This window comes from Rhinolophus sinicus, linkage group LG06, assembly GCF_036562045.2.
Source record: "Rhinolophus sinicus isolate RSC01 linkage group LG06, ASM3656204v1, whole genome shotgun sequence".
NCBI classification, from domain to species: domain Eukaryota; kingdom Metazoa; phylum Chordata; class Mammalia; order Chiroptera; family Rhinolophidae; genus Rhinolophus; species Rhinolophus sinicus.
The window spans coordinates 45,056,432-45,079,843 of NC_133756.1; the positions used below are offsets into that span (position 1 = coordinate 45,056,432).

General features: G+C 34.9%; 1 protein-coding gene across 31 annotated transcripts in view; it reads left to right on the top strand.

The window, feature by feature from the left end:
* Positions 1 to 221: 221 nt before the first annotated feature.
* The window catches only part of ADGRL2 (adhesion G protein-coupled receptor L2), a 597,884-nt gene continuing 574,693 nt past the window's right edge, over positions 222 to 23,412 (top strand). For 6 of the 31 annotated variants that reach the window (XM_074335000.1, XM_074335010.1, XM_074335032.1 and 3 more), the window contains exon 1: positions 225 to 579. The gene's annotated coding sequence lies outside the window, so the exon portion shown is untranslated. Of the gene's footprint in view, positions 580 to 23,412 lie in introns of all 31 variants that reach the window. The other 25 variants (XM_074335028.1, XM_074335029.1, XM_074335030.1 and 22 more) reach the window with 11 other exon arrangements.

Sequence of the window (23,412 nt, forward strand, 5' to 3'; positions counted from 1 at the left end):
TAAAATGTTCATAAAAATCAGATCAGATAGAGCATCAGCTCATCTGGGTATATTTCCCCACGATTAACCAGTTCTGAATGACAACATTTCTTATCTTATAACTGTGACATGAAGAGGGAGCTGTAGCTCTTCTGAGACACAGTTCTGCATGCAAGAACCAGCTTATCCACGCTCTCCGATCTCCTGTGTTTCTCTTTCTCTCTCTCTTGCGTTGTCCCTCATTCATTCACTCTTCCATTTTTTCTTTCCTTTTTCTTCTTTTCTTTTTCTTTTTCTTTTTTTTTGTTTTCTTTTGCCATTGTGCCAGCTCCATTTAAATGTATCTGCTGTGTATCTGTTCAAGTGGAGATAATCCATGCAAATCAGGAGCAGTGGCTTTCAGTGCTCGGTTCACAGAGAGGACTCAGCTTGCGGAGGTCACTCGTTCACAGCCGCTCCTCCCACTATATTTTCCCCTTATTGCAGAACTGCAGTACGTATACAGTGACTGAAAGGACTCAATTTACTTCAACTGCTGCCTGCCTTTACTTACAACTTTTTTTTTTTATAAAGGAACTTACCTCCATCTGTCTTTTCAAGGTAGGAAGTCTGATTCTTCTAAAGACGCGTGTAATACCTCTACTGTCTGCTCATTATCAAATGTCACTTGAATGCTTTATATTGTTGCTGGCATTAGGCACAGATGCTGTGATTCCAGGTGCCTCACGCTTTTGTTACTTAACGGTATAGGTACAATTGTTTAAGTGTCGGGTATTGTACGTAATGTTTATTTTCCCTGCAATCAGCTTCAGTTTTGCAATGCCAGAAAGATTACGGTGTCCACTCTCTAATCTAGAAATACAATCCTATGTCAAGTTTTCCCTCATAGAAAAATAATAATAATTTCTCAGTATGTTTTAACTTATCATGTATCCTGGCCAGCAATAGCCCAGTGTAAAATTCAACCGTGTTGATTTTTTTTTTTAAACCTGGAACCTTCCTGCAGCATTTTCTGTGAAAAAGAACAAACTGTTGAAATGTTTTTAACAACAGCAAGAAAAGGATAAATTTTACTTCATTCTGCTGCAAAGTAAGAAGCTGAAGGCCTTATGGCTAACAGGCCTGTCAAATAGATTTATTTTTCACAATTCACAAATTGTTCCTGGGCTATGCAGAAGTGTTATAATTATTTAGGATTTAGTTACTGTCATTATATATGCTATCATTTATTGTTTTGAGACTGAAATTGCATTGTAAAAAAAGTTTAATGTAGCAAGGCAAAAAGAGCTTATGTTTGTATAATACTGTTTGATATCATTTTTAAAACTGATTTCAATAGCCAAATGGTTACTTTTGGATTAAAAATTCATGTAAGCAACGAACAGATTTGACAGTATACATGCTGTTTTATGAAGGCAATTCCTGGGCTTACATTACTTCATATGTGTTTCCTTGAAGTTACTTGTAATAATATTTTAATCATTCCGTAGTCATTTAAATTTTAAAACATACTAAATGTCATAAAATTACACTAAAAATCTATTTTTTATTAGTAAAAATATAGTTATAACATTCCAGTTACAATTTAGATTTCAATAACTGTAATATGCCTTTGAAAATAATCCTTATTAATATAAATTTACATTTATTACCTGATTTTTCTAAAAAGGTTTGACATGTGGCTATGACAAGATTCTTTAATCTCTTGTATAGTATAGAATTGAACATAAACAGTGAACAAAGTTGAGGGTCCTGAAAAGTAGAAAAAAATATCCTCTGGTCTACTGAATAGTTTTGATGACATAAATCTTAGATTTCATGTTCTAGGTAGATACTTGTAGTTAGTGGAGTTTGAGGAGGGGGGAGCAAATTTATTATCCATGTAAAATATTTCATCGCCAAAAATGTGCAGTTCTTTTTCTTTTTGATACAGTCTTCTGTTAAAAAAAAAAAAAAAAAAAAAAAGCACTCTGATTTTTGAGTACAGTACAAGGCACGAAGCCCTGTCATTGTTAGCATAAAGAAGACATCTACACAAGTATTACTGTGCAGAGGGCAATCTTTCTGTCTCTGGCATTTGTTAGGTTACTGTACATAGAATTTAACACATAAATATGTTCTGCTTCATGGCATTTTAGTGATCCTATTGGTATGCAGGCTACTCTGCCAAGATAGCAACAGCCAAAAAAAAAAAAAAAAGATATATGTTTTATAGCAGTGGGAAATAAAAGCCCTTCACAGTGAGAGGAGAGGAATTTGACTTATTTCTTATGCAATAATTAGAATTTCTTTAAAACTCTTTGAAATCTTGAGTGGAAAAGTAAACCGAAGCTTCCCAAGAAGGGCATATTAAATTTATCTATTCGAATCAAGCAGTCGCCAGTGAATATTTTCTTCCCAGATACTGTCACTGGAAGATTCCAGTCTTATCTTAAGTATTATAGGGAAAGAAAAGGATTTGTCACTAATGGTAGGAAAGGATTCTTTCCTATTTCAAATGAGTTTGAGAAGAGCACCCGACACAGGAAAACCTTAACAGAGGGAAAGGTGTGTGGGATTTCCTGGTCATGTGAACTTGAGACTAGTGTGAAATTAAAAGATGCCCTTTCAGAACAAAGGAACGTCATGTAATACTGTCAGCAGTCAAGTTGAGGATAGTTATAAAAAGTGGCCAGGGACATCTTTTGGGAGAGAGAAAATGCAACCATGTGATACTGTCAGCAGTCAAGTTGAGGATAGGTATAAAAAAGTGGCCAGGGACTTCTTTTGGGACAGAGAAAATGCAAACAACTAGACATTCAACCAAATTACCAGTATTTGATAGTTACGGTGGCATTCTCCCACAGAATCTCAAACCATCATTTCGGAGTTATTTCAAAAGCACATATTTTATAGACGGGCACATTTATTTGCACACCTCCTAAGAAACTCTCCAAAGACCTAAGTTGTATGCCTCAAGTTAGGTTTCACTGTGCACCCTAAATAAAATGGTCAAGCCTTCAATTCCTGTGGGTTTCTTTTGCTTCATCTGTAAACTTGCCGTTCCTCTAGTAACTCATTTGAGCAACTCTTCAATATAAGTTACATTTTTATACTCCATTTTAGTGTGCCTTGCAGCAGAATCTCTAGAACTGGTAAACCTTGTAGCTATATATAATATCATGTTGTTATTCCCACTTGCCTCTTTTCTGCTGGTTTTACTGAGTACAGTGAAAAAGATAAATTATCATCTTAAAAGGATGCTTTAAAGAGTGTTAATAAGTCCTCTGTAACTTCAGGAGTTTTCAGTGGGGCCAGAGTAACTTGCAGCCCTGCTTGAGGGACAATGATGTGCTACATCAGCAGACATTCAATGCCTTTATCATCTGTAGACATGCAAAATTTCTCAGGGAGGATTGTGTCATACCGTATGTGTACTTTCTAAATCTTGAAATTCATTGCTGTGTGGATTGATTATCATATTAAATGAAAACTCAGCAGATTAATTGTTTTATCTGTTACTATTTAACATGCACAACACCGTGATGTCAATGGGTCCATCATCCCCATTTCAGAAAGACATCACGTAAATTAGCTAAGACCACAAAATTGTGGTAGAACTGGGATTTGAACCCATTTATTCTGATACTGGTTACAAACCATCACACAACAATATCTTACTGGCTAATTAGCTGAGATGACTAAATAGAATAAGGACATTCCCCTGGCCCCAAACAGCAAAAACATTTCTACATACCTATTTGTAATTTTGATTCAAATATCTGATTCTGATTCTTCAACTGTTTTCATAGCTTTTCACTTTTATCTGTGTTACCATTATAGCATATATTTTGTTTAAGTTGTTTCATTTAATGCATGCCAGGAATGGTTACTCTTGCAGAACATTTGTGTTTTACCTCAAGGAGTTAAGAAGGATATCAGATCTATAATTGACTGACTTGTCTACTGACAGCCTTTGAAGCACCACCTCCCCCCACACACACATACACACACACACACACACAAACACACACACACACACACCTTTTTTGTTTTGTTTTTCCTGTCTAAAGAACAAGATTGACATCTCTTTATGTGTTTAGAATTTTTCAGTGGTGTAAAGTGCTTGGTAATGATGGAAATTAACCTGAGGCTTTACCTAACTACCTTTCCTTGCAACTCCAGTGAAGTTCGGGTAACAATTAAAATTTTCATGCAAACAACTGTTCCCATCAGAAAAAAAATATATTCTTCTGTCTTGTCATATCTTTTGTTCAAAGTCTCCTGGGTAGTGAAAGGAAGTTCTTTTCCTTGCCTTTCTTTCCATTGGGCTCATCTAAATGAAAATGCCCCCAGTTGAAATATACTAGCACATTAGAAAAGCAGATAAAGAAAACAAATGAAGTGAAAATGCAGTTTTAAATGATCGTACTGTGAAACACCGAACATAGTTATCTGTCGTAGTGTCAGAAGGTGTTATCTCCTTAAGTAGAAACGAGCAAGAACAGATCCATACAAGGAAACATTTGTGACTTTATTTCTGTCTGTTTATTTGGGGTAGTTTGAACTGTCTCGCACAGTTTTTCCTTCCAGTATGAGAAGATGAACTATTAAAAATGTAACTCATAGGAATCTGATTCAAAGACTGTGTTCATTTGACCTCTGAATATCAAATATGTAATTTAAGCAAAAATTTGAACAGCATTAACACATAATCAAGTGGCAGAAATGTAAGGGATGTGGGTTAGTAGCCATTGAGCAAACTACATATTTCTAGAGTAATGAAGAAAAAACAATTTTGATGCCATTCTGTGATACCAGCTCTCTTTTCAGATCTTATTTGAAGTATCAGGCAGAAGGACTGCCCTATATATCCAGAACCCCTATCTGCTGGCAGGCAGAAAGCCTGAGAATCTATCTTTAAAGTTATTTTAATTTATCAGTTTTGCCCGGATTAGCTAAGTTAGACATCGACCATTGGTGCAGAAAAGGTTGGGAATTAATTTAAATTTGAGCTCACCATTCCATCATCTCTTGCTGAGTGAGTTCCTTAGCCTGTGAGACATTCCTTTCAGATTTGATTTCTCCATTACTTGTTTGATATTCCTACCTTGAAAGAAAAAAAAGGGGGTGGGAGGAGAACAGGAAATGGTGGTTATGAGCTATGTGTTGATATAAACATTGAAAGTAGTTAAAACTACCTAAAAACATTTGATAAATGCATCCCTCATTGCTAATTTCTTCAGCTGCATGACTGAATTTCATATCTAAAAATGTGTCAGTTTCCTGAAATTCAAAATAGAATAGGTTTTTCTCACTGTGGAAAGTTTATGATAGGAGCAAAAACTATTCAGATGGCTTAATTCTCAAATGTATAAACAATCAGTTCAGACTGGACAGTTATCAACACATTTGAACTCAAAAATAAAACTTTACTAGCCAATAAGACCCACAGTTTGGAAAGTAAAGCCAAAATTTGTAAAAAGCTTAAACCAGGATTGGAAAGTCTGTCTGTCTCTTTACAGCTGTTGTTATATATGTTATTCTGTCCCAGAAATATTAATCGAGTGCCTTCCACACAGTCATCGAGACCTTTTCCCTGTGTTTTCACAGCATCTATAGCTTATTCCACATAAGTCAGCCTCTACGTTCTTTTCTCATATTTCCCTGGTTGTTTTATGGGTCATACTGTTATATCCCATGTAGCCTGTAAACTACTTAAGGATGAAAGATCATACTTTGTATCTTTTACAGATATTGGCTCAATGCGAAGGCCAGAGACTATTCTTGATTAATACTTGAATGATTAATTGAATTGTTTTGAAATCAGTTAGCTTAGGTTATATATTTTGAAAAATTTGTTTCAAGTGCAAAGAGAGAAACATCTATCCATTCAAAACATTTCTTAACAGCTAACTATATTGCAGACACTGATAGCATATGAAATTTTACATGTGTTCCATTTTAAAAATAACAATAGGAAAATAGATTAATCTACTAGATAAAATTATATATCTAGTAGATATGTAGTAAATATATTAGATTTCTCATTTTGGAAGTTAAAGGGAGAGATAACTGGTGAAAGGTGAGAGCAGGAGGAGAAGGTATAAAACAACAAGAAAATAAGGAAATTTAGAAGACAGTGGAAGAATGAAGAGAGACATATCTTGAGAAATGAGCAGAGAAGGGTTTAGAAGATCTCAAAGAATTCACATCTTGGCATTTCATATTAACCACAGTTTACAGCTTTTTAACTTCTATCATTAAATCTTTATATACTATAAATGGAATATAAATAGTAATTAATCTCAACAGAAACTATTCTTTGGCCCAGAGCTTTGGCTCCCTGGGAATGAATACACTAAGCGGGTTGGGGTCCTAAGTAAGGATGAAAGCAAAGAGAATATAAGGTGGCTTTTAAAGCAAACTATAAAATAGTCAGTCCAATAAAAAATCCCACAGAGAGAGCTTACAACCACAAATCGAATTCTAAAAGGAATTTGACAAATCCAATTTTACCCAGGTAGACATCAACACCTGCTCGGGGTGGAGATGCAGCTGGTTAGAGGAGTGGGTTTCAGGTCAGCGCAACGGTATGATTGTCAGCCCGTGCACTCCGGGAGAAAAGCTGGGATGTGTGGAATAAGATATGGGCTTCAGGAAGCAGCGTTGGCAGGAGTGAAACAGGAAAAGCAGTTTGAGGTTCACCAACCTGGGTAAAAACAGGGCTGCCCATCTATTCCCTTCTGGGTGCCATGGCCCAGGAGAAACAAAAATCTCCCTGTTCCTCTGACCATTCAGGATAAAGGCACTGAACGTACTGCTGCCCCGTCCCAATGGGGTACTCTGGCCTCGTGCTAAAGACATTTTGTTGTCTCAGCTCTCAGTCATTTTGTTTTTCAGCCCTCATCCGTGGAGATGTTAGCAAGTAAAAAGCTATTGCATATTGGCTACTTGGAGTGTGTTGGATTCAGAGAGGGAGGGAGCAGCCCACCCGTGACTGTGTATTTCTAATTGATGAAAGTGACATAGGGCCATAGTTTAAAGTCTGCATCCTTGATTGGAAAACAAAAATCAAAGGCATTTAAAATCATGTGAACTGAACGTACAAAGGAAGCATAATGAAACAGAAAGAGCACTCGATTCAGACAGACAGACCTGAGTTGGAATCACAGCAGTTAAGGATATCATTTAATCTCTCTGAGTTTCAGCTTCCTCATCTGAAAACTGGAAATACAAATACCCACTTCTCATTTTCATAGTAAAAAAATGAACCAATATCTGCTATATGCTCCAAACAAGGCTGAGTTCATAGAAGACATTTAACAGTAATTCCCCATATTCATTTTGTTTTCTGTCAAAAATCAAATTTCCGTTACCCTGGATCCCACTCATAGACATATGTGTTCAAATATTTCATGACTTCATTTTAATCTTTAGCTAAGAAAAGAAAAAAGATTTATGGGACAACAAAGCACTAATCCTGTTACAAACATAGATAGTATCTGAAGATAGTCAGACTTAAAATTCTTAGGTCTTCTCACATGGCAGTGAGGCAGATCATAGCTAAATAACAAATCCTTAAAAAAATAAAAAATAAAAAGATGTTTCTTTTTTATAAATTTTATTGGGGAACAGTGTGTTTCTCCAGGGCCCATCAGCTCCAAGTCATTGTCCTTCAATCTGGTTGTGGAGGGCGCAGCTCAGCTCCAAGTCCAGTAGCCGCCCTCAGTCTATAGTTGCAGGGGGCACAGCCCACCGGCCCATCTGAGAACCTAACCAGCAACCGAGAGCCTGCACCTAACCAACTGAGCCTCCCAGCTGCCCCAATAAGAAGTTTCTTATGCCGATTATACCGGGACTGTATTTATAATTTTGATTGAAATTAATATTTTCACCTACCTCTGCTTCTCAGACCCTGATTTCATATCCTTAAGGCCTGATGCCTAATGACCAACATGTGGTAATTTCTACAGCTTTTCAAAGGACATGGCTGCCAGTGTTCCCAGGCACTTTGGTGATAGGTGTTAGCTATAGAGCTTACGAATTTCCTTCTTAGTAGGATCTGTTCAGGACACTGAATTTCCAGAACCCAAGTTCAAAAGCCAGACTGACAACTTTTTGAAGAGTGGATTATGAATTAGTCAAACATAAAGTCCATCTAAGAGGATTCTTTTTATTTTTAGCATTTTCTGTGTGAGGTGAACACAGAGCACATAGAAGAAAAGAAGTATCAGGATGTGAGAAAATCAAAGGGGTATTTCACAGCTTTGTAGGATTTTTCTTATTTCTTTGGAAACTATGTAAATGAATTTCTTAAACACAGATTGTCATTGATTTTTTTTCTGATGTTCATCGATTCCCTCATCATTACTTCATGTATGTGTTCTTCCAAAACATCTAGTATCGATATTTCTCTCCCTCAATTCTGTCCCCAATCCATTATAAGTATGTCATTAAAACCCATTTAATTTCCTATGAAAGATTATATTAAGTGCACTTTTAGTGTAATTATGTCAATAGTGGAAGATAAACATGTATTAGGCAGTGCGGAAATGCTGATTATCTGTCAGGGTAAATCTGTTTATTTCAGAGATAGCAATCTGACAACCCCCTGGTGTTAATCTGGAAAGTACATACTCGTGCCAGGTAGTTTGGTGGGGCTCTGACAGCGAAATGCTCTCCATGCCTCCTGCTGTGACATAATCTTCATCATATATAAACCCACATGCATGTGTAGCCATATAATAAAATGCAGACATGTGGCTCATGTGTTTTAGTCATGTGTGATATATTTTGGTGATTTTGAACATATAGAAAACAAAGTGTAGTTTGAGAAGTACCAACGTCCAGTTTGCATTAGCAGCTCTGCATAGGATGGAATGACTTGAGAAAGAGGAAAGTTAATTACAGGATTAGGCTGCATAAAATGTTTGTGCCCAGGGCAAGGTTTGCCCTCACTAATGTCAGCTCAGAACCAGTTGTATTAATCCACAGAAAAAGGAAACCGCTGGTACAAAGAAGGGGAATCAAGAGAGGTAGGTCTGGTACAGGATGATCATCTGATTCTCAATGCAAGCACGCTTCTTTTATTCCTTCAACTCTTTTCTTTGAGACAGTAGTACCTAATATATCATAGAAACACTACTGACTGCCAGCTGCTATTGGGCAAGAAGTTCCTCTTTAATGAGATAAAACAGTAGCGGGAAGTCAACATGTCACACGTGCTGTAGATGAATTTCACTAGGTTTTTTTGCAGCAAAAAAATGAATTGAATATTCAGGCACAGTTTGCCAGCCCCTCTGAAAAATAATTTGTCTGGCTTTATTACATTGTGATCATTTCCTGAATGCCACAAAATGCTGAGTAGAATAATAAAAATTGATATGTATATTGACATTTCAGTATTCTAAATAGAAGCTGAGAAAATATAAACAGCATTTTGTATTTGCAACTCTTCAGACCAACCATTTATATGCTGACTAATTCACTTACTCTCAAATACCTCATTTAGCCTTAATATAAATGTCTTCTGAAATAATTTCTCCCCAGTAGATTATGCACATCTTCAGTTTGATTCAGAATTTACATGTGTAGTTTGCATATTTTTGCATCAGAGTGTCTGCTTTAAATTAGATAAAGGTCACTGTCATTCATAATCAAGAAGAAGGTGGATTAAAGGTCACAATTCAATAAAAAAAATCTGATTAGATGTAAAGGTTTGTTCATGTGATTCAGTATCATTGGATAAATGGAAATCATGAGTCAACAAATTAACCTCAGTGTAATGGGTGACTTGCTTCACTGCAATCAAAAAATATTCAGATTTTTTTCCCCATGTATAACTCATTTTTCTCTATGTAGCAGTGACAGTTATTTTTGTTAATTCTTTCACCACTAGGTTTCTTTTATAATGTCATTTGATTTTAGGAGTGACATAAATGACAATTTTATCCCCAAAATAAAGTAGTAAGTTGTAATGAATTAATAATAGAGACATGTGGATTAGCAAGTCCCTGAAGACCTACAGTTACTTCTACCATTTTTACCCTGAGGTAGTTCCTAGTTCTTCCGCTCTCTTTAAAGGCTAGAGCTGTCACAGCACATTTCTTCTCTTACGTAACTATTTTATACCTCTCCCGGACACTTAAGAGCCCCTAGAAACCCTTCCAAATCTTGACATATACTCAGTATTTCTGTCTGTGATTGGAATTAGATAATATAAAATGAAGGTAGCCTGAGGCAGACAATTAGACTTTTTCAATTTGTTGAACTTTTTAAGGTATGTCTGACAATGACTTGAATAAATGAAAAGCAATTGAAAACAAATGCAAACGCTAAGTTGCAGAATATTTTTATTTTGTCCATAAGTCAACTTGAATACCTGAAAGAGGGTAATTGATACACCTTTAATTTATGTTTGGAGGGTTGACGTAAGTACTGAGGTGCTAACAAATGCTTACTGTAACAAAATTCGCTGTCACTATCAAAAGCAGAGACTTATTTCCTCATCTTATAAAACATTTATTTTCCTTTTCACATGTGCTCTTTACTTAAGGTGAAATCTTATTTTCTGCCCTTAATTGTTTGTCTACTCTATTTGCTATATTGGCATTGTAAAATAGGATCATCCACCAAAAGAAAAAAAGAAAGAAAAGAGAAAGAAAGAAAGAAAAGAAAAAGAAATGAAAGAAAAAGAAATATAGACAAGGAGGCACCACCTATTTAAAGCACATTATTTATTTTTCCAAAGAAAATCAAACATTTTTACAGGAACCATAAAGGTTAAATGGTTTAAGCAGATTATAATTAGTTAATTTTGTTAAACATATATTGGATCAATTTTACATTATTTTAATTACCTTTTGGAATAAATGGTTTGGTGAACAAATTCACTTTATGTTCAGGATCAAACAAAATTACCTTTCCTCTGGGTAGGCTTAAGTTTCACAAAGTGATTTGGAAATGACCTCCTTTGCTTTCATCTAAAAATATCTTTGGATTTAGAAAATGATTAAAGTTGGCTATATTGTGTTTTAAGCCAATCATATTTTATCATTTTCATAGCTTATTCTTTGGTTAAAGAGGAGTATAATGAAACTTCACTATACAAATGTCCCCTTTAAGAAAACTCTTGGAATTCACGCAGTATCATGGTATTTGTAAGGTTGCTTCAACTCTTATTTCTGCCAGAAGGCATACATTGTATTACAGTGAGTTTGAAGTTTTTTCTTTCTTTTTTTTTTTTTTTTTTTCTGACAAGACAGGAATAAAAGCTAGATAATCATTAAATATCATAGCCAAATCAGAGATGTTCTGATTTACGACTCTGCAGTGTGTGTGTGTGTGTGTGTGTGTGTGTGTGCCAGTATTCATACCCCTAAATAGACAATCCCTAAATTATAAATACTAGATCCCAGGTACTTGTTTAGCACATAAGAAAAGCACATAACTATCTCCCACCCACCCCAATTTAGGAGATCTAGGGAGCAACTTGAGAGAATGAAAATAAGATTTGCCATTTCTTTGTCAATGTGGAATTAGCAAGTTCATATAGTGCCCAAAGATAGTTATCTTTCTTTGTTTAGAGAAGTAGTTCTCAAATAGGGGTGATTTTGCTTTCCACGGGATATTTGGTAGTATCTGAAGACATTTTTTGGAGGCACGGGTATGGTAGATGTTGGTGCTACTGACATCTAGTAAGTAGAGGTCAGGCATGATGCTAAATACACAGGATAGCCTCTCACAACAAATAATTATCCTGCCCCAAATGTCAATAGTGCAGAGGATCAGAAATACTCTCTTATAGGAAATAGGGAGATGTTTTTTCATTACGTGTCTCAACTCGATAGTACCACTCTCCCCATACCTCAGTCCTGTGTAATCCCGACCTGCATCTGGCAAATGTCCCTTCATCCCTCAGAACCCTCAGGGCACTCATCACCTCATTCTGAAAACTGCTGGTTTGTCATCTGATTATGATATCACACCTTTGTGTTACCACACCACTATGTCCCTCTGAATGCTAATGATAGATTTGCTTTTCTGTGTCCCATACTAGACTATAAATCTCCTGAGAATTGTACTTTGTATTGCTATCGTCTAGCATAGTTTGTGGGTCATAATTGTCCTATTAAGATTTGGTATTGATGGAAATCAAGCTTATCTCTAGAAGCAATACTGTGCATAGTATTTGGAGTTAACTTAAATAGCACTTAAGATATTAATTCACTATTTGTGAATTAAATACATAACTTGTAGTTGCTGTCCTAAAAGCATAAATGTTTAAAAAAAAAATTGAAACGTAATCACTTGTAAGTGTGGGTCTGCCTGCATATTTACTTATGTAAAACATAATCATGTGTTTATGAAACATGGTATGATTGTATGTTATACATTTTTTCAATAAGGTATGCATTTTAATGAAAACATTCCAAGATAGTATCATGAATATATACACATACCTAAAGTAGCATATTTTCACATTTACATCATAAATTTTCCAAACTCTAACAACTGTTTATATTTCATATGCAACAAAATAGGGAAAAACACTCTCCACCTCTAAAGAACACAAATCTTTTAATAAAAGGCATTATTTCTATTTCTAAGTTTCTTATTTCTATGTTTTTTATGTTTCTTATTTCTTATTTATGTTTATTATTTCTATGTTATTTCTATGTTTTATGTTTTCTTGATCTCTGTTTCGAGTTATAAAAATGGTCAATAACAGTATCAAATTATGGAAATATATCTGGACAATTGATTAATAAGTGATTAGTTAACTTATTGATTGGTATTAATGAGTGTTCAGGACTACCTTTTACATCAATTATTATGCCTTTCGACTATAATATTGTTAACTCTGCATTTCTACAATACTATGCCCGTTATAATTGCACAAAGAGCAAGAGTAAAGTCAAAATCTGGCATGTTTCAGATTAATAAATATCAATGTAAGCAGCTAATTTGGGTAAATAACAAAAAATTTACTTTAATAGAGCTTAAAGATTAAGAGTGCAGCTTCACACCGGAAAGATTTATGTTCCACTTCTGGCTCTAGCATTTAGAAGCTGTAAGTGGTTCAACCCCCTACCTAACATGGTTGTTGTATAGATAAATAAAATGATATAAAAATAATTTTTATGCATCCATAGACACATAAGTTAGGTCAATAAATGGAGTCTATTACTAACATAGTGGTAATTACAGAAGTAACCATATTGGTAACAATAGCAGTGGTAGGGCACTAGAAATCCAGAGGTCCTTTTATAATCTGGGAAATATACCTAATAATATTCCTATAACTTAAAGTGTGATTTATATTAGAAAAAATATTTACAGAAGAAATTCTCTTATGTTTTCTTCTTACTGAAGTCGTAATATTCAGCGTCACTCGTGCTTTCTTAACTACTCTAATCCTGTTTTTTTTCTCCTACTTCCATCCTTCTGTTGCAGGTAACATTCACTTCATCCCCCATCAATTTTATGATGTTGTTTGCAACTTTGTTTGAAATAATTTTTAAAAGTTCCAGACTTACTCTTTTTCACTAAACCCAACAGCATGTTTTTTCATCTCCATATCTTGCCATGACTTACCAGAACAACATAATAATAAATGTAAAACCATATTTTTTTAGCAGGATGCATCTTCGATAAGAGAGGCTGTGAAATATGCAAATTTCTCATCAAACTAGGAGAATTCCATCTATTTCTCCTCCACTGATTCCAACAGGCCATCATGCCAAACCTCTCTTTGAGAATAGCATTTCTATGAGGCTGATCATAGAGGTAGAACTCAACAAATGCTTTATGAGTGAAACTGGAATAATAAAAGTTTCCAGGGAATGGCTCTATAGAGGCCAAAATAATCATGAGTTGAATTATCATGAGTTTTTTTTTTAATTCATTAATTTTATTTCTTGGAATAAGTCAGTAATTAAAGAGGAAATAAGATCCATTTGCCATTTTGTCTTCTAGGCCTTCTAGGTCAAATTTTTCTTGAATTATTATTTTAATCTTTATATAAATACATATAGCTGAAGTTCACAAGACAGTTACTAGACTTTAACAATTTTAACTTTTTGGTTTTAATTAATTTTAAAATAACTGAGGCCCAAAACTTATTTCAAAACTTACGGAAATAAAATGCTTTTGACCATGTATTTGGATGGACTACTACCCTATTACCAACGTATTTAAAAAGAAAATCCTAAAACGTTTTAAAAACTTAAGCTTATTAAAATACATACAAATTATATATATATACATTATACATAGCATATGATTATATATTATATATAATGTAATATACATATATGTGTATATATACACACACATACATTATGAACCAAACATGTAGATTCTTCACCCCTACCTGGGGTCAAGGAAGAGTTAAAACACAGAGCTCTCTCTGTGGCCTTTGCCTTTTCTGCATTGAATGTGAATGAAGAAAATATGCTTATCTAGATTACGCATGAAACAAACCTGAAAAAGATTATCAATACCACATATGACAATAAATAAATAACTTAGCATAAGATAAGTGATAATCTTGTACATCAGTTAAAAACATTAAATGCACAACTGGAAATGGGAATGGGGCTTTCTGTCTAGGAAAATGAGGGAGAAAAAGATTTATGGGTTTTAGTTAATCATAAGTTTAATACGCATGGATAGTGAGATCCAGCTGCTGCAAAAGCATAACACCACCTTAGGCTAAATTAAAAGACATTGTAAGAAGGACATTGAAATGAATAGTCCCATTAGATTCTCTAATTATTAGATCACATCTAGCGTATTACAATTAGTCCTCTATATTTAAAGGAGAACAATGAAAAACAGTGTGTCAGAAAATATGTGGCCAAGTTGGAGAGGGGCTTAAAAACTATGTCATATGAGAATTAGTAAAGGAACCAAAGTGTTTGGCCTAGAAAAGAGAAGACTGAGAGATATAATAAATAATTGACAGATTGTTCCCCCCATAAACTTTTTAAAAATAGGAAAGCTTATAAAAAGATTAAAGGCAGATATGGAAAAAATAAAAAATAAATAATTAATATAATAAATAATTTAATCTTTTAGCAAATCCTTACTGACACCCTGTGGCAAGTATTGTGCTTATGTACGTGCTTATGTATGAGATAAACAGAGAAAATGAAGAATTTTAATTCCTTTGTTAATGAACTTTAAAGTCAAGCAGAGACAAGACTTTAAATAATCACACAAATGAACATTTGATAACAAGTAGTGATAAGAAAGGAAAGGAAAAGCTACAGTGAAAAAATTAACTGATGTAATTGTGATGGAGCATATTGTCAGGGAGGCTTTCTGAAGAAGTGATACTTAAGTCAAATAAATAAAGATAGGAGGACAGGCTTTATTCCAAGTAATGACAACAGCATATACAAAGTCTCATGATCAAGGCTTCTTCTACCTAATCAAGGTGGAAAAGAGCTTTGTAAAATAGAGGAGTGGAAAGAGGAGAGGGTAATTAGAGAATATTGATGAATAAGGAAGAATGCTGTGAGAAGAAAGTGGGGCCAGATTGTTGTAGCTCTTTGGAGCCACATTAAGACCTCTGTTTTAAGTGCCAGAAGAAGCTATGGAAGAATTTAAGCACAGAGTAAGAAGAGGAGATTTGCTTTTACAAAGATCACTTTAGCTTTGTGTGAATAATGTATTTGAAAGGGGTGAGAGGTGGTGAAGGACGCACTTCAGAGGCTATTGCAAAAAAGGCAAGAGATAAAAGGTCACTTGGCCTCAAATGGGGAAGATGGAGACTGAATATAAAAAGAGAGATTAAAAGATATGTTGGAGGTAATATCAAGAGAACTTGATGATGAATGTGATTGTGGAGAAGGAAATACGGTGATGAGCAAGTCCGCCATTTTCTGGTACATAAAATAAGATGAATTACTGAGAAAGAGGTTAAAGCAAAAGTTCAACTGCCTTGTTTTGGCCACAGTAAGTTTGAGAAGCAGAATCAATTGTTTAAAACAACCACCACAAAACTGTGAAGACAGTTCTCATATTATTTGGACGACTGTTTGATGGATTGTCAAAAGAGGGAGCCAAATTGTTTTGTTTTCTTGAAAAGAACAGATCCACGACCACAATGTAAAATTTACCAGAAGGTTAATTTCACTCAGCACACAAAAGAACTGTTTTTAAGAACAGACTATTATAAAAAAAAAAAAATGAATACTGCCTTAGAAAGGGGGTAAGTTTCCCCTCACAGAAGCTATACTGTCAGAGACCAAAGTCTACAGGAGATGTTTTTAAAAGTTTTCTGCACTTTGTGGAAGACTGGACTTGAGTCTCTTTCAGTACTATTGTGTTCAAGTCCAGGTATCAAGTTTTAAAACCCTGAAAGGAAAACAAAGAAGATTTTCACTTAAGTCACTGCAGATGTTTGGTAAACTATTTAATTGCCGATTGCTACTGGGCATGTACCTGGTACCTTTCTACCAGAAGGGTTATTGATTGCATCAAGCAACTATTGACTGTTTACTGAAATGTGCACACTTTCCCTCTAGGGTAAGTGAAGGACAGCACCATATCAGAAGTGGGCTGCAAAGGTTTGAAGACAAGAGTTCTCTTTCATTATGACCCCGAACTCTCCTCATGTGAATGTCACTAATTGATTATGGCTTGCTTTTTTGCTGTATTTAAACTTCGCCTCGAACACCCTTCTCCAACTAGCACTCCCAGGCAATCAATAACCACTGATTGGCGTTGTCATTTGAGATAATGTTCAACCCAGTTGTCACGAGTGCTCAACCCCTTGACTCACAGCTCTTAAGGGCATCTACCCTGACAGACTCCGCAGGGGATGAGAAGCTGTGATGATTTTTCTTTGGCCCAGACCATCTCACTGAGAATTAATACCACTTGCCAGCCAGAATACTATTTTCTTTCTTTTTTTTTTTTTCCCCCATTGGTAGTGCTTTATTTTTTTCCCTAAAAAATGTGTTGAAATTTAAGAAGATTCTGCAGTGCGGTCTATATAAATATTGTGCAGGTGGAAAGATCACTATGTCTTTATGTGTATTATAATATCTTGGGGAGTCACCCTGTCTTAAAAGGAGAATGGGAGAAAGAATTAGCTACATAGCCAGGCATCCCATGATAGCACTGTACCTAATCAGAGTCAGAGATTTGAGGTAAAATATCTCAGTCCTCAGGGGAAAAAAGGCTTATTTTTCTTTTTCATAGACTTGAGTCTTCAGTAAGAATCGCATGCTCCGTGATTGTGGTTCAGGGATAGTACCTATCACATTAGAGTTCAATTTTAATATATCTAGAGCTCTTTAATAAGACAGTCTCTTAAGACGAGGGCACTGACTGATTAATAAGTTGGTTCAAGTAGACTTTCATTCAGGTCTCAGGAATAAGTGCTCTGTCTAGTTGATAAATTTCCACACTAAACACAAACGTTGTTATTTGTCATATACTAACTGTTTTAATGGGTTATCCTTCATGATCTTTAACAACTATCAATTGATCTCTAGGACTCAGATGTCACACTGCAATCCAGCTCTGTTCAAAGAATCTAAGTTTAAGGGAACTACAATACAAAAGAAGTAAAAAAAAAAAAAAAAAAACCATAAATTTGCTCTAGGGACAGAAATATATTAAGCACATTAATGAAGACATGAACAACAAACAGTGACTCAGGGCTGTTATTTTTCTCCACAGCAGAAATATAGTAATCAATCCAGACAGTTCTATCTTCAGATCCTCAGGTTTTAATAAAGGTATGTCTAAGAATTCTGTTTAGACTTGGAGACCATTACATCTTGAACCATCAAAAATAATCAGGTATGTTTTAAATCAGCTGGGAGGTAAACTGATCGATTTCATACTTGTAAAACATAAACTCTAGTGGTAGCTTAATTTTCACATTCGTCGTTTGTGATTATTTTTACAGTTCTTCCTTGCCAAAAAAACTACATCAAACTCAGATTTCCCTTCAGCAGACTGGTAGGCCTAGGCCACTTGATACAAATAAAACCCCAAATGCTTAGAAATGAAGAGTTTTTTGTTGTTGTTTTTAAGAGGTTTAGGGCAAACAATTGTCCTAAAAGTGCAAAGGGATATACTTACTTCTTATCTAAAAGTCTCCAGTGGAACATTAGCACGTTGACACATTGTGCATTTCATATATAATGCTTCATGTGATTATAAAATCCAGACTATAGAGTTGAAATAAGTTTGCTGAGAATGGAATGGGGCAGGAGAAAGAACGTGTGCTATTGAGAAAAATCATCCCTTTCCTTTATCTTCTAGGAGATTTGTGGAAGCGTTTCTTTTGGAAAGTGCTCAAAGACAGATCAAATGTGATAATACAGGTTCACTATCTGAACAGGTCTGCCCTAGAAATAGTGCTTAGGAAATCTGAGGAGGGAAAGAAAGGCAGCCTGTGCCAGAGACTGATTAAATTTCAGTCATCTATCCAAAGAAGTCCCTAGTTGCTTGTAAAATGCTCCATGTAATTACAGTAACTACGGGTTTTAAAGGAATTTACACATTAGCCTTTATTACGGGACTTTCTTTGTGGGTGCATTTCTACTTTAAAATCAATATCCCTAAAATAAACTTTAATAAGATTTATTAATTTTATCTATGTGGACTTTTTAAAAGTCAATATCAAATATCTTTCTCTAAATTCTTGGCATTTAAAGAAGCTTAGATATAATCAAACGCCATGACCTCTGTATGTTGAACAATCATTGTTCTATGACTTTGTTCTTGTATACAACTTAGCCTATTTTAAACTTGAAAAGAGTTGTGAATCAATACAAAGACTATTTACAATGCATGGGTCATCCTGATACATGATCTCAACACCATGGACAAGGCCGTCTAGTTGCTTCTTGAGCTATTATCTTGCTCAGTGTTAGATATGAATAACCCAGGGAAGCAGTTTGACCTGCACTGTGGTGGCTAAAATCACTTTTTTGAAGCAATCTACAGGCTTTACAAAAAAACAAAAGGCTTTTAAAAAGTTGTGTCCCAGAGAAGAATAACACTACTACTACTACCTTTCATTGAAAGTACAATAAGGAGCATTTATAGGATACCACAAATTTCAAACCTTTTCCTTTTCAGAAGAGACTTAGTACCAACATTTCTCTACAGCTTCAAATGGAAGAACCAAGTATACTCAATGACTTCCTGTTAAGTGGCTATAATCTTAATCCAAAGAAGAGGGAATTTATATTTTTCTCATTGAAGGAAGACTTCTGAAAAAGTCAAATGTTAAGATCTTCGTTGATACCAGAATTCTCTCAGTATAGCATAAAGGGAACATCAAATTTGTTACCTCCTGAAAATGAAACCTGATTTAATCTTAAATCTCAGACATTTCTAAACATAAAAGTCAAGCCAATTTTCTATTCCTAAAAAACAGGTAAAAATTAAATTTTAGTACTAGATTGGAAACTTATTGAAAGCAATAACTACGTCTCCTTTCTATGTCTATATTTCACTTATAATGTCTAGTTTCTTGAACTAAAGTTTCCATATAATGAATGTTTTTATACTATCCTGGAGCACTTCCTATCAAATGAATGTATAAGATTGAAATTGTACTGGTTAGACATAACTTACAAAAGATAATTTAGTAGTTAGCCAAAGTAAACATATTCTTCCACTGGATAAAGTAGAGGAAAAAAATATTCCAGTATTTTAATATGGCTAATTACCCGGGGTAAGGATCCTGAATTCCAATACCTACATCCACCCAATTCAGCAATAACCTATCTGTAGCCACCCTACCCTCCCTCTCACAAAAATGCTATTTGACTCTGCGTTGACTCAAAACATCAAAGAGCACGATGTACTTAATTATTATTTTATAGTCTGCCCTCTACCTCGAGTATTTTTTTTTAATTAAAGTTTATTGGGGTGACAATGGTTAGTAAAATAACATAGGTTTCAGGTGTACAATTCTGTAATACATCATCTATAAATCCCATTGTGTGTTCACCACCCAGAGTCAGTTCTCCTTCTATCACCATATATTTGACCCCGTTTACCCTCTTCTAACACCCATCTCCGCCCTTATCCCCTGGTAACCACTAAACTATTGTCTGTGTCTATGAGTTTTTGTTTATTTGTTTGTTGTTTGTCTTGTTACTTTGTTGCTTTCAGTTTTGTATTTGCACATATCAGTGACGTCATATGGTTCTCGACTTTTTCTGTCTGACTTATTTCGCTTAGCATGATCATCTCAACATCTATCCATGTTGTCACAAATGGCACTATTTCATCTTTTCTTATGGCAGAGTAGTATTCCATTGTATATATGTACCACATCTTCTTTATCCAATCATCTATCGAAGGACACTTTGGTTGTTTCCATGTCTTGGCCACAGTAAACAAAGCTGCAATGAACATCGGAGCACATATGTCTTTATGGATAAATGTTTTCAGATTTGGGGGGCATATACCAAAGAGAGAGATTGCTGGGTCGTATGGTAATTTTATTCTTAGTTTTTTGAGGAACCTCCACAGTGCCTTCCATAGCAGCTGCACCAATCTGCATTCCCACCAACAGAGTATGAGGGTTCCTTTTTCTATACACCCTCTCCAACACTTGCTATTATTTGTCTTGTTGATGATAGCCATACTAATAGGTGTGAGGTGACAGCTCACTGTGGTTTTTATTTGCATTTCTCTGATGATTAGTGATGTTGAGCATCTTTCAATATGTCTATTGGCCATCTGTATGTCCTCTTTGGAGAAATATCTATTCAGGTCCTCTGCCTGTTTTTCAATTGGATTGTTTGGTTTTTCCTTGTTGAGTTGTATGAGTTCCTTACATATTTTGGATATTAGCCCCTTATCGGAGGTGTTGTTTGCAAATATCTTCTCCCACTCAGTTGGTTGCTTCTACCTGGAGTGTTTGAATAAAATTTTCATTTCCTTTGTTATTTGCTAGTAAATGATATTTTATATGATATACAGAGGATCTATCAGTCTATGTTAGGATTGGGTCTAGTTTCTTATATTGTAAAACCTAATGAATAGCGACTTAAGCCAGCTAATACCTATTTTTTCATGCAAAAGAAGTCTGGAGGTCATCTGTCCAGTAGTAGTATGGTGGCTCCATAGTCATGAGTCATCCATGCTCCTGCTGTCTTTCTACTGTGCCACCCTGCATGCTGGCTTTTGTTCTTTAAGTTTCCCTAATGTTTGAAACATAGCACTAATGCTCTAGCCATTATGTTCTTTTCCCAGATCTCAGAGAGGGGAAGGGCAAATGGGCCTGCAGAATGATCTTAGTGCATTCTTCTCAGAATACCACCATCACCACATAAACACACTCATATTTATGTCTCATTATCTACCTCAATTTGAAAAGAGACTGAGAGATAGTTTTGTAGACAGACACATTGCTGTTCCCAACAATATAGGGATCCTGTTATTTAGAAAGATAATGATATATGTTAGGTGGACAGTGAATAGTCTCTCCCACACAATCTTTAAATTTTCTCCTTAAGTATGCTTCCAAGGCAGCTTATTGGAAGTACCTGTAATCTCAAATCTAATACAAAATATTTCTCCAAAAGCTAAATGGAGGTTCTGTTATCTAAGATCTTTTCAGCTTCATATATTTACCTGAGCAGCATCATATTTTAGAAGTGAAAGCTCTAAATAGAAAGTGCAATTTTAAAATAATTTTATTTAATCATAATTGCCCAAATCACCAACTTTTTTTTAAGTGCCAAATTATTTTTCACTTCTGAAATTTTGAGATGAAAGGCATCTATGGTTTAAGCATCCATTATTTTCAAAGCTTAAGAGATTCAGAGACAAAAATTGTTGGCTTTCATGCTACAAAATGTTTCTATTCTGTTTTGCCTAAAACATTGTAGTTACTAACACATTATTATATTGCTCTAGAAATTGTGATCTTTACAGATGAATTGTCACCTGACAACTCTGCTGGTGCAAATTTCCTTCTTTTGCTTTCATGTTTCTGATGACTAGCTTTTAATCAGGGTCAAGGTGAAAGAGAAAGAAAATTGTGATTTTGATTAAATTGCTGTTAAATAAATGGCAGTATTTTTGGTCATCCAAAAAGCTTTTACTTTCTAGCTGGTATTTGTCATAAGCTAATAAACCAGAACATCACAAGATTAAATACTATTAAAATATGTATTTTCCTAACCAAGTTTAGCATCTCATCACCATAATAAGGATGACCAAAAATATCTGATGTTTTTCAGAAAAACGGAGTCAGAGGATAATCTCAAATACTGACCCAGTGGGGATTAATTCAAACAGATTTCTTAAACTGTCACATGTCACTGAATAAAACACATGTGATAAACTGACTGGTCATTAATATCTGTAGGTTATAGCTGATTAAAGAAAGGAGAGGTCACATTTTTTTATATTAACATGTGTGCACACTTCCTTGGAGAATCTTCTACTGCTGGTTACATACAGAGAATGCAACTTTAATTTACGTCAATCCAAAAATATCTGAGGTATCTTACTTGATCAGAGTGAAAGAACACTGCAGGGGTTAGTTAACAGGATTTTGGATGTCCTTAGGTAAGAAATTATTATTTTAAACTGGGATAGCTTTAAAATTCAGGCAAATTAATGGATCTTTCCTATTATACCGAGCCGTTATCATCTAAGTACACAAAAGCTGGTAGCACGTGACATACTGGTGATCATCACTCCCGGCTGCCAGCAGATGTATCAGTCAACAAAAACATATATTCTAATCATATCCTGGAAAGAACTGTTTCACACCTTTGGAGGCTGACATCTGCACCATGCAGAAGTGCAAAACAGTGTTTAGAGTCTACATTTATTGTGACCTGCTATGTGCATTTGAGAGAACATGTAAGGATTGCTCAGAGGATGTTCTTGGGGGACTCAGTACACATTAGCAACTGTTGATGCAAACATCTTAAAGTTTAACACATAGATAAGTTAGTTTGATAAGTACATACATGAGTGAATGGTATATTTCATGAGTACTGGAACCATGTCCTAAACTTATTTGCATGTCCCATGATGCCTGGCACAGTGCCTGGTAAATTGTATACTCTCAAATGAGTATTTTCACTCTACATCTACATTGAACCAAAATATTAATTAAAAAGTGAAGGATTCGTGACATTTAGATCTCTTAACTTCCCTATATTCGTACCTCATTTATTTTATATTTTTTAATTTACTAATATGGAACTACCCTGAAATAAGAAATATGAAAGAATGTTAAAGACAACAGATAGCTTAGATTTCACATTTACAAGTTAAAATGGATGGTTTGGGAATTAATTCATGTTATTAGTCAGGCTCAGAAATGATGATTAGGTAAATTTTGACCTTTTGTGGATGTGTCATGTTTTCTTTATATTTGGGGACCATAGTATCCAGGCGGTGGAAATATAGACAATGATATATGAACTCACAGGCATGTTT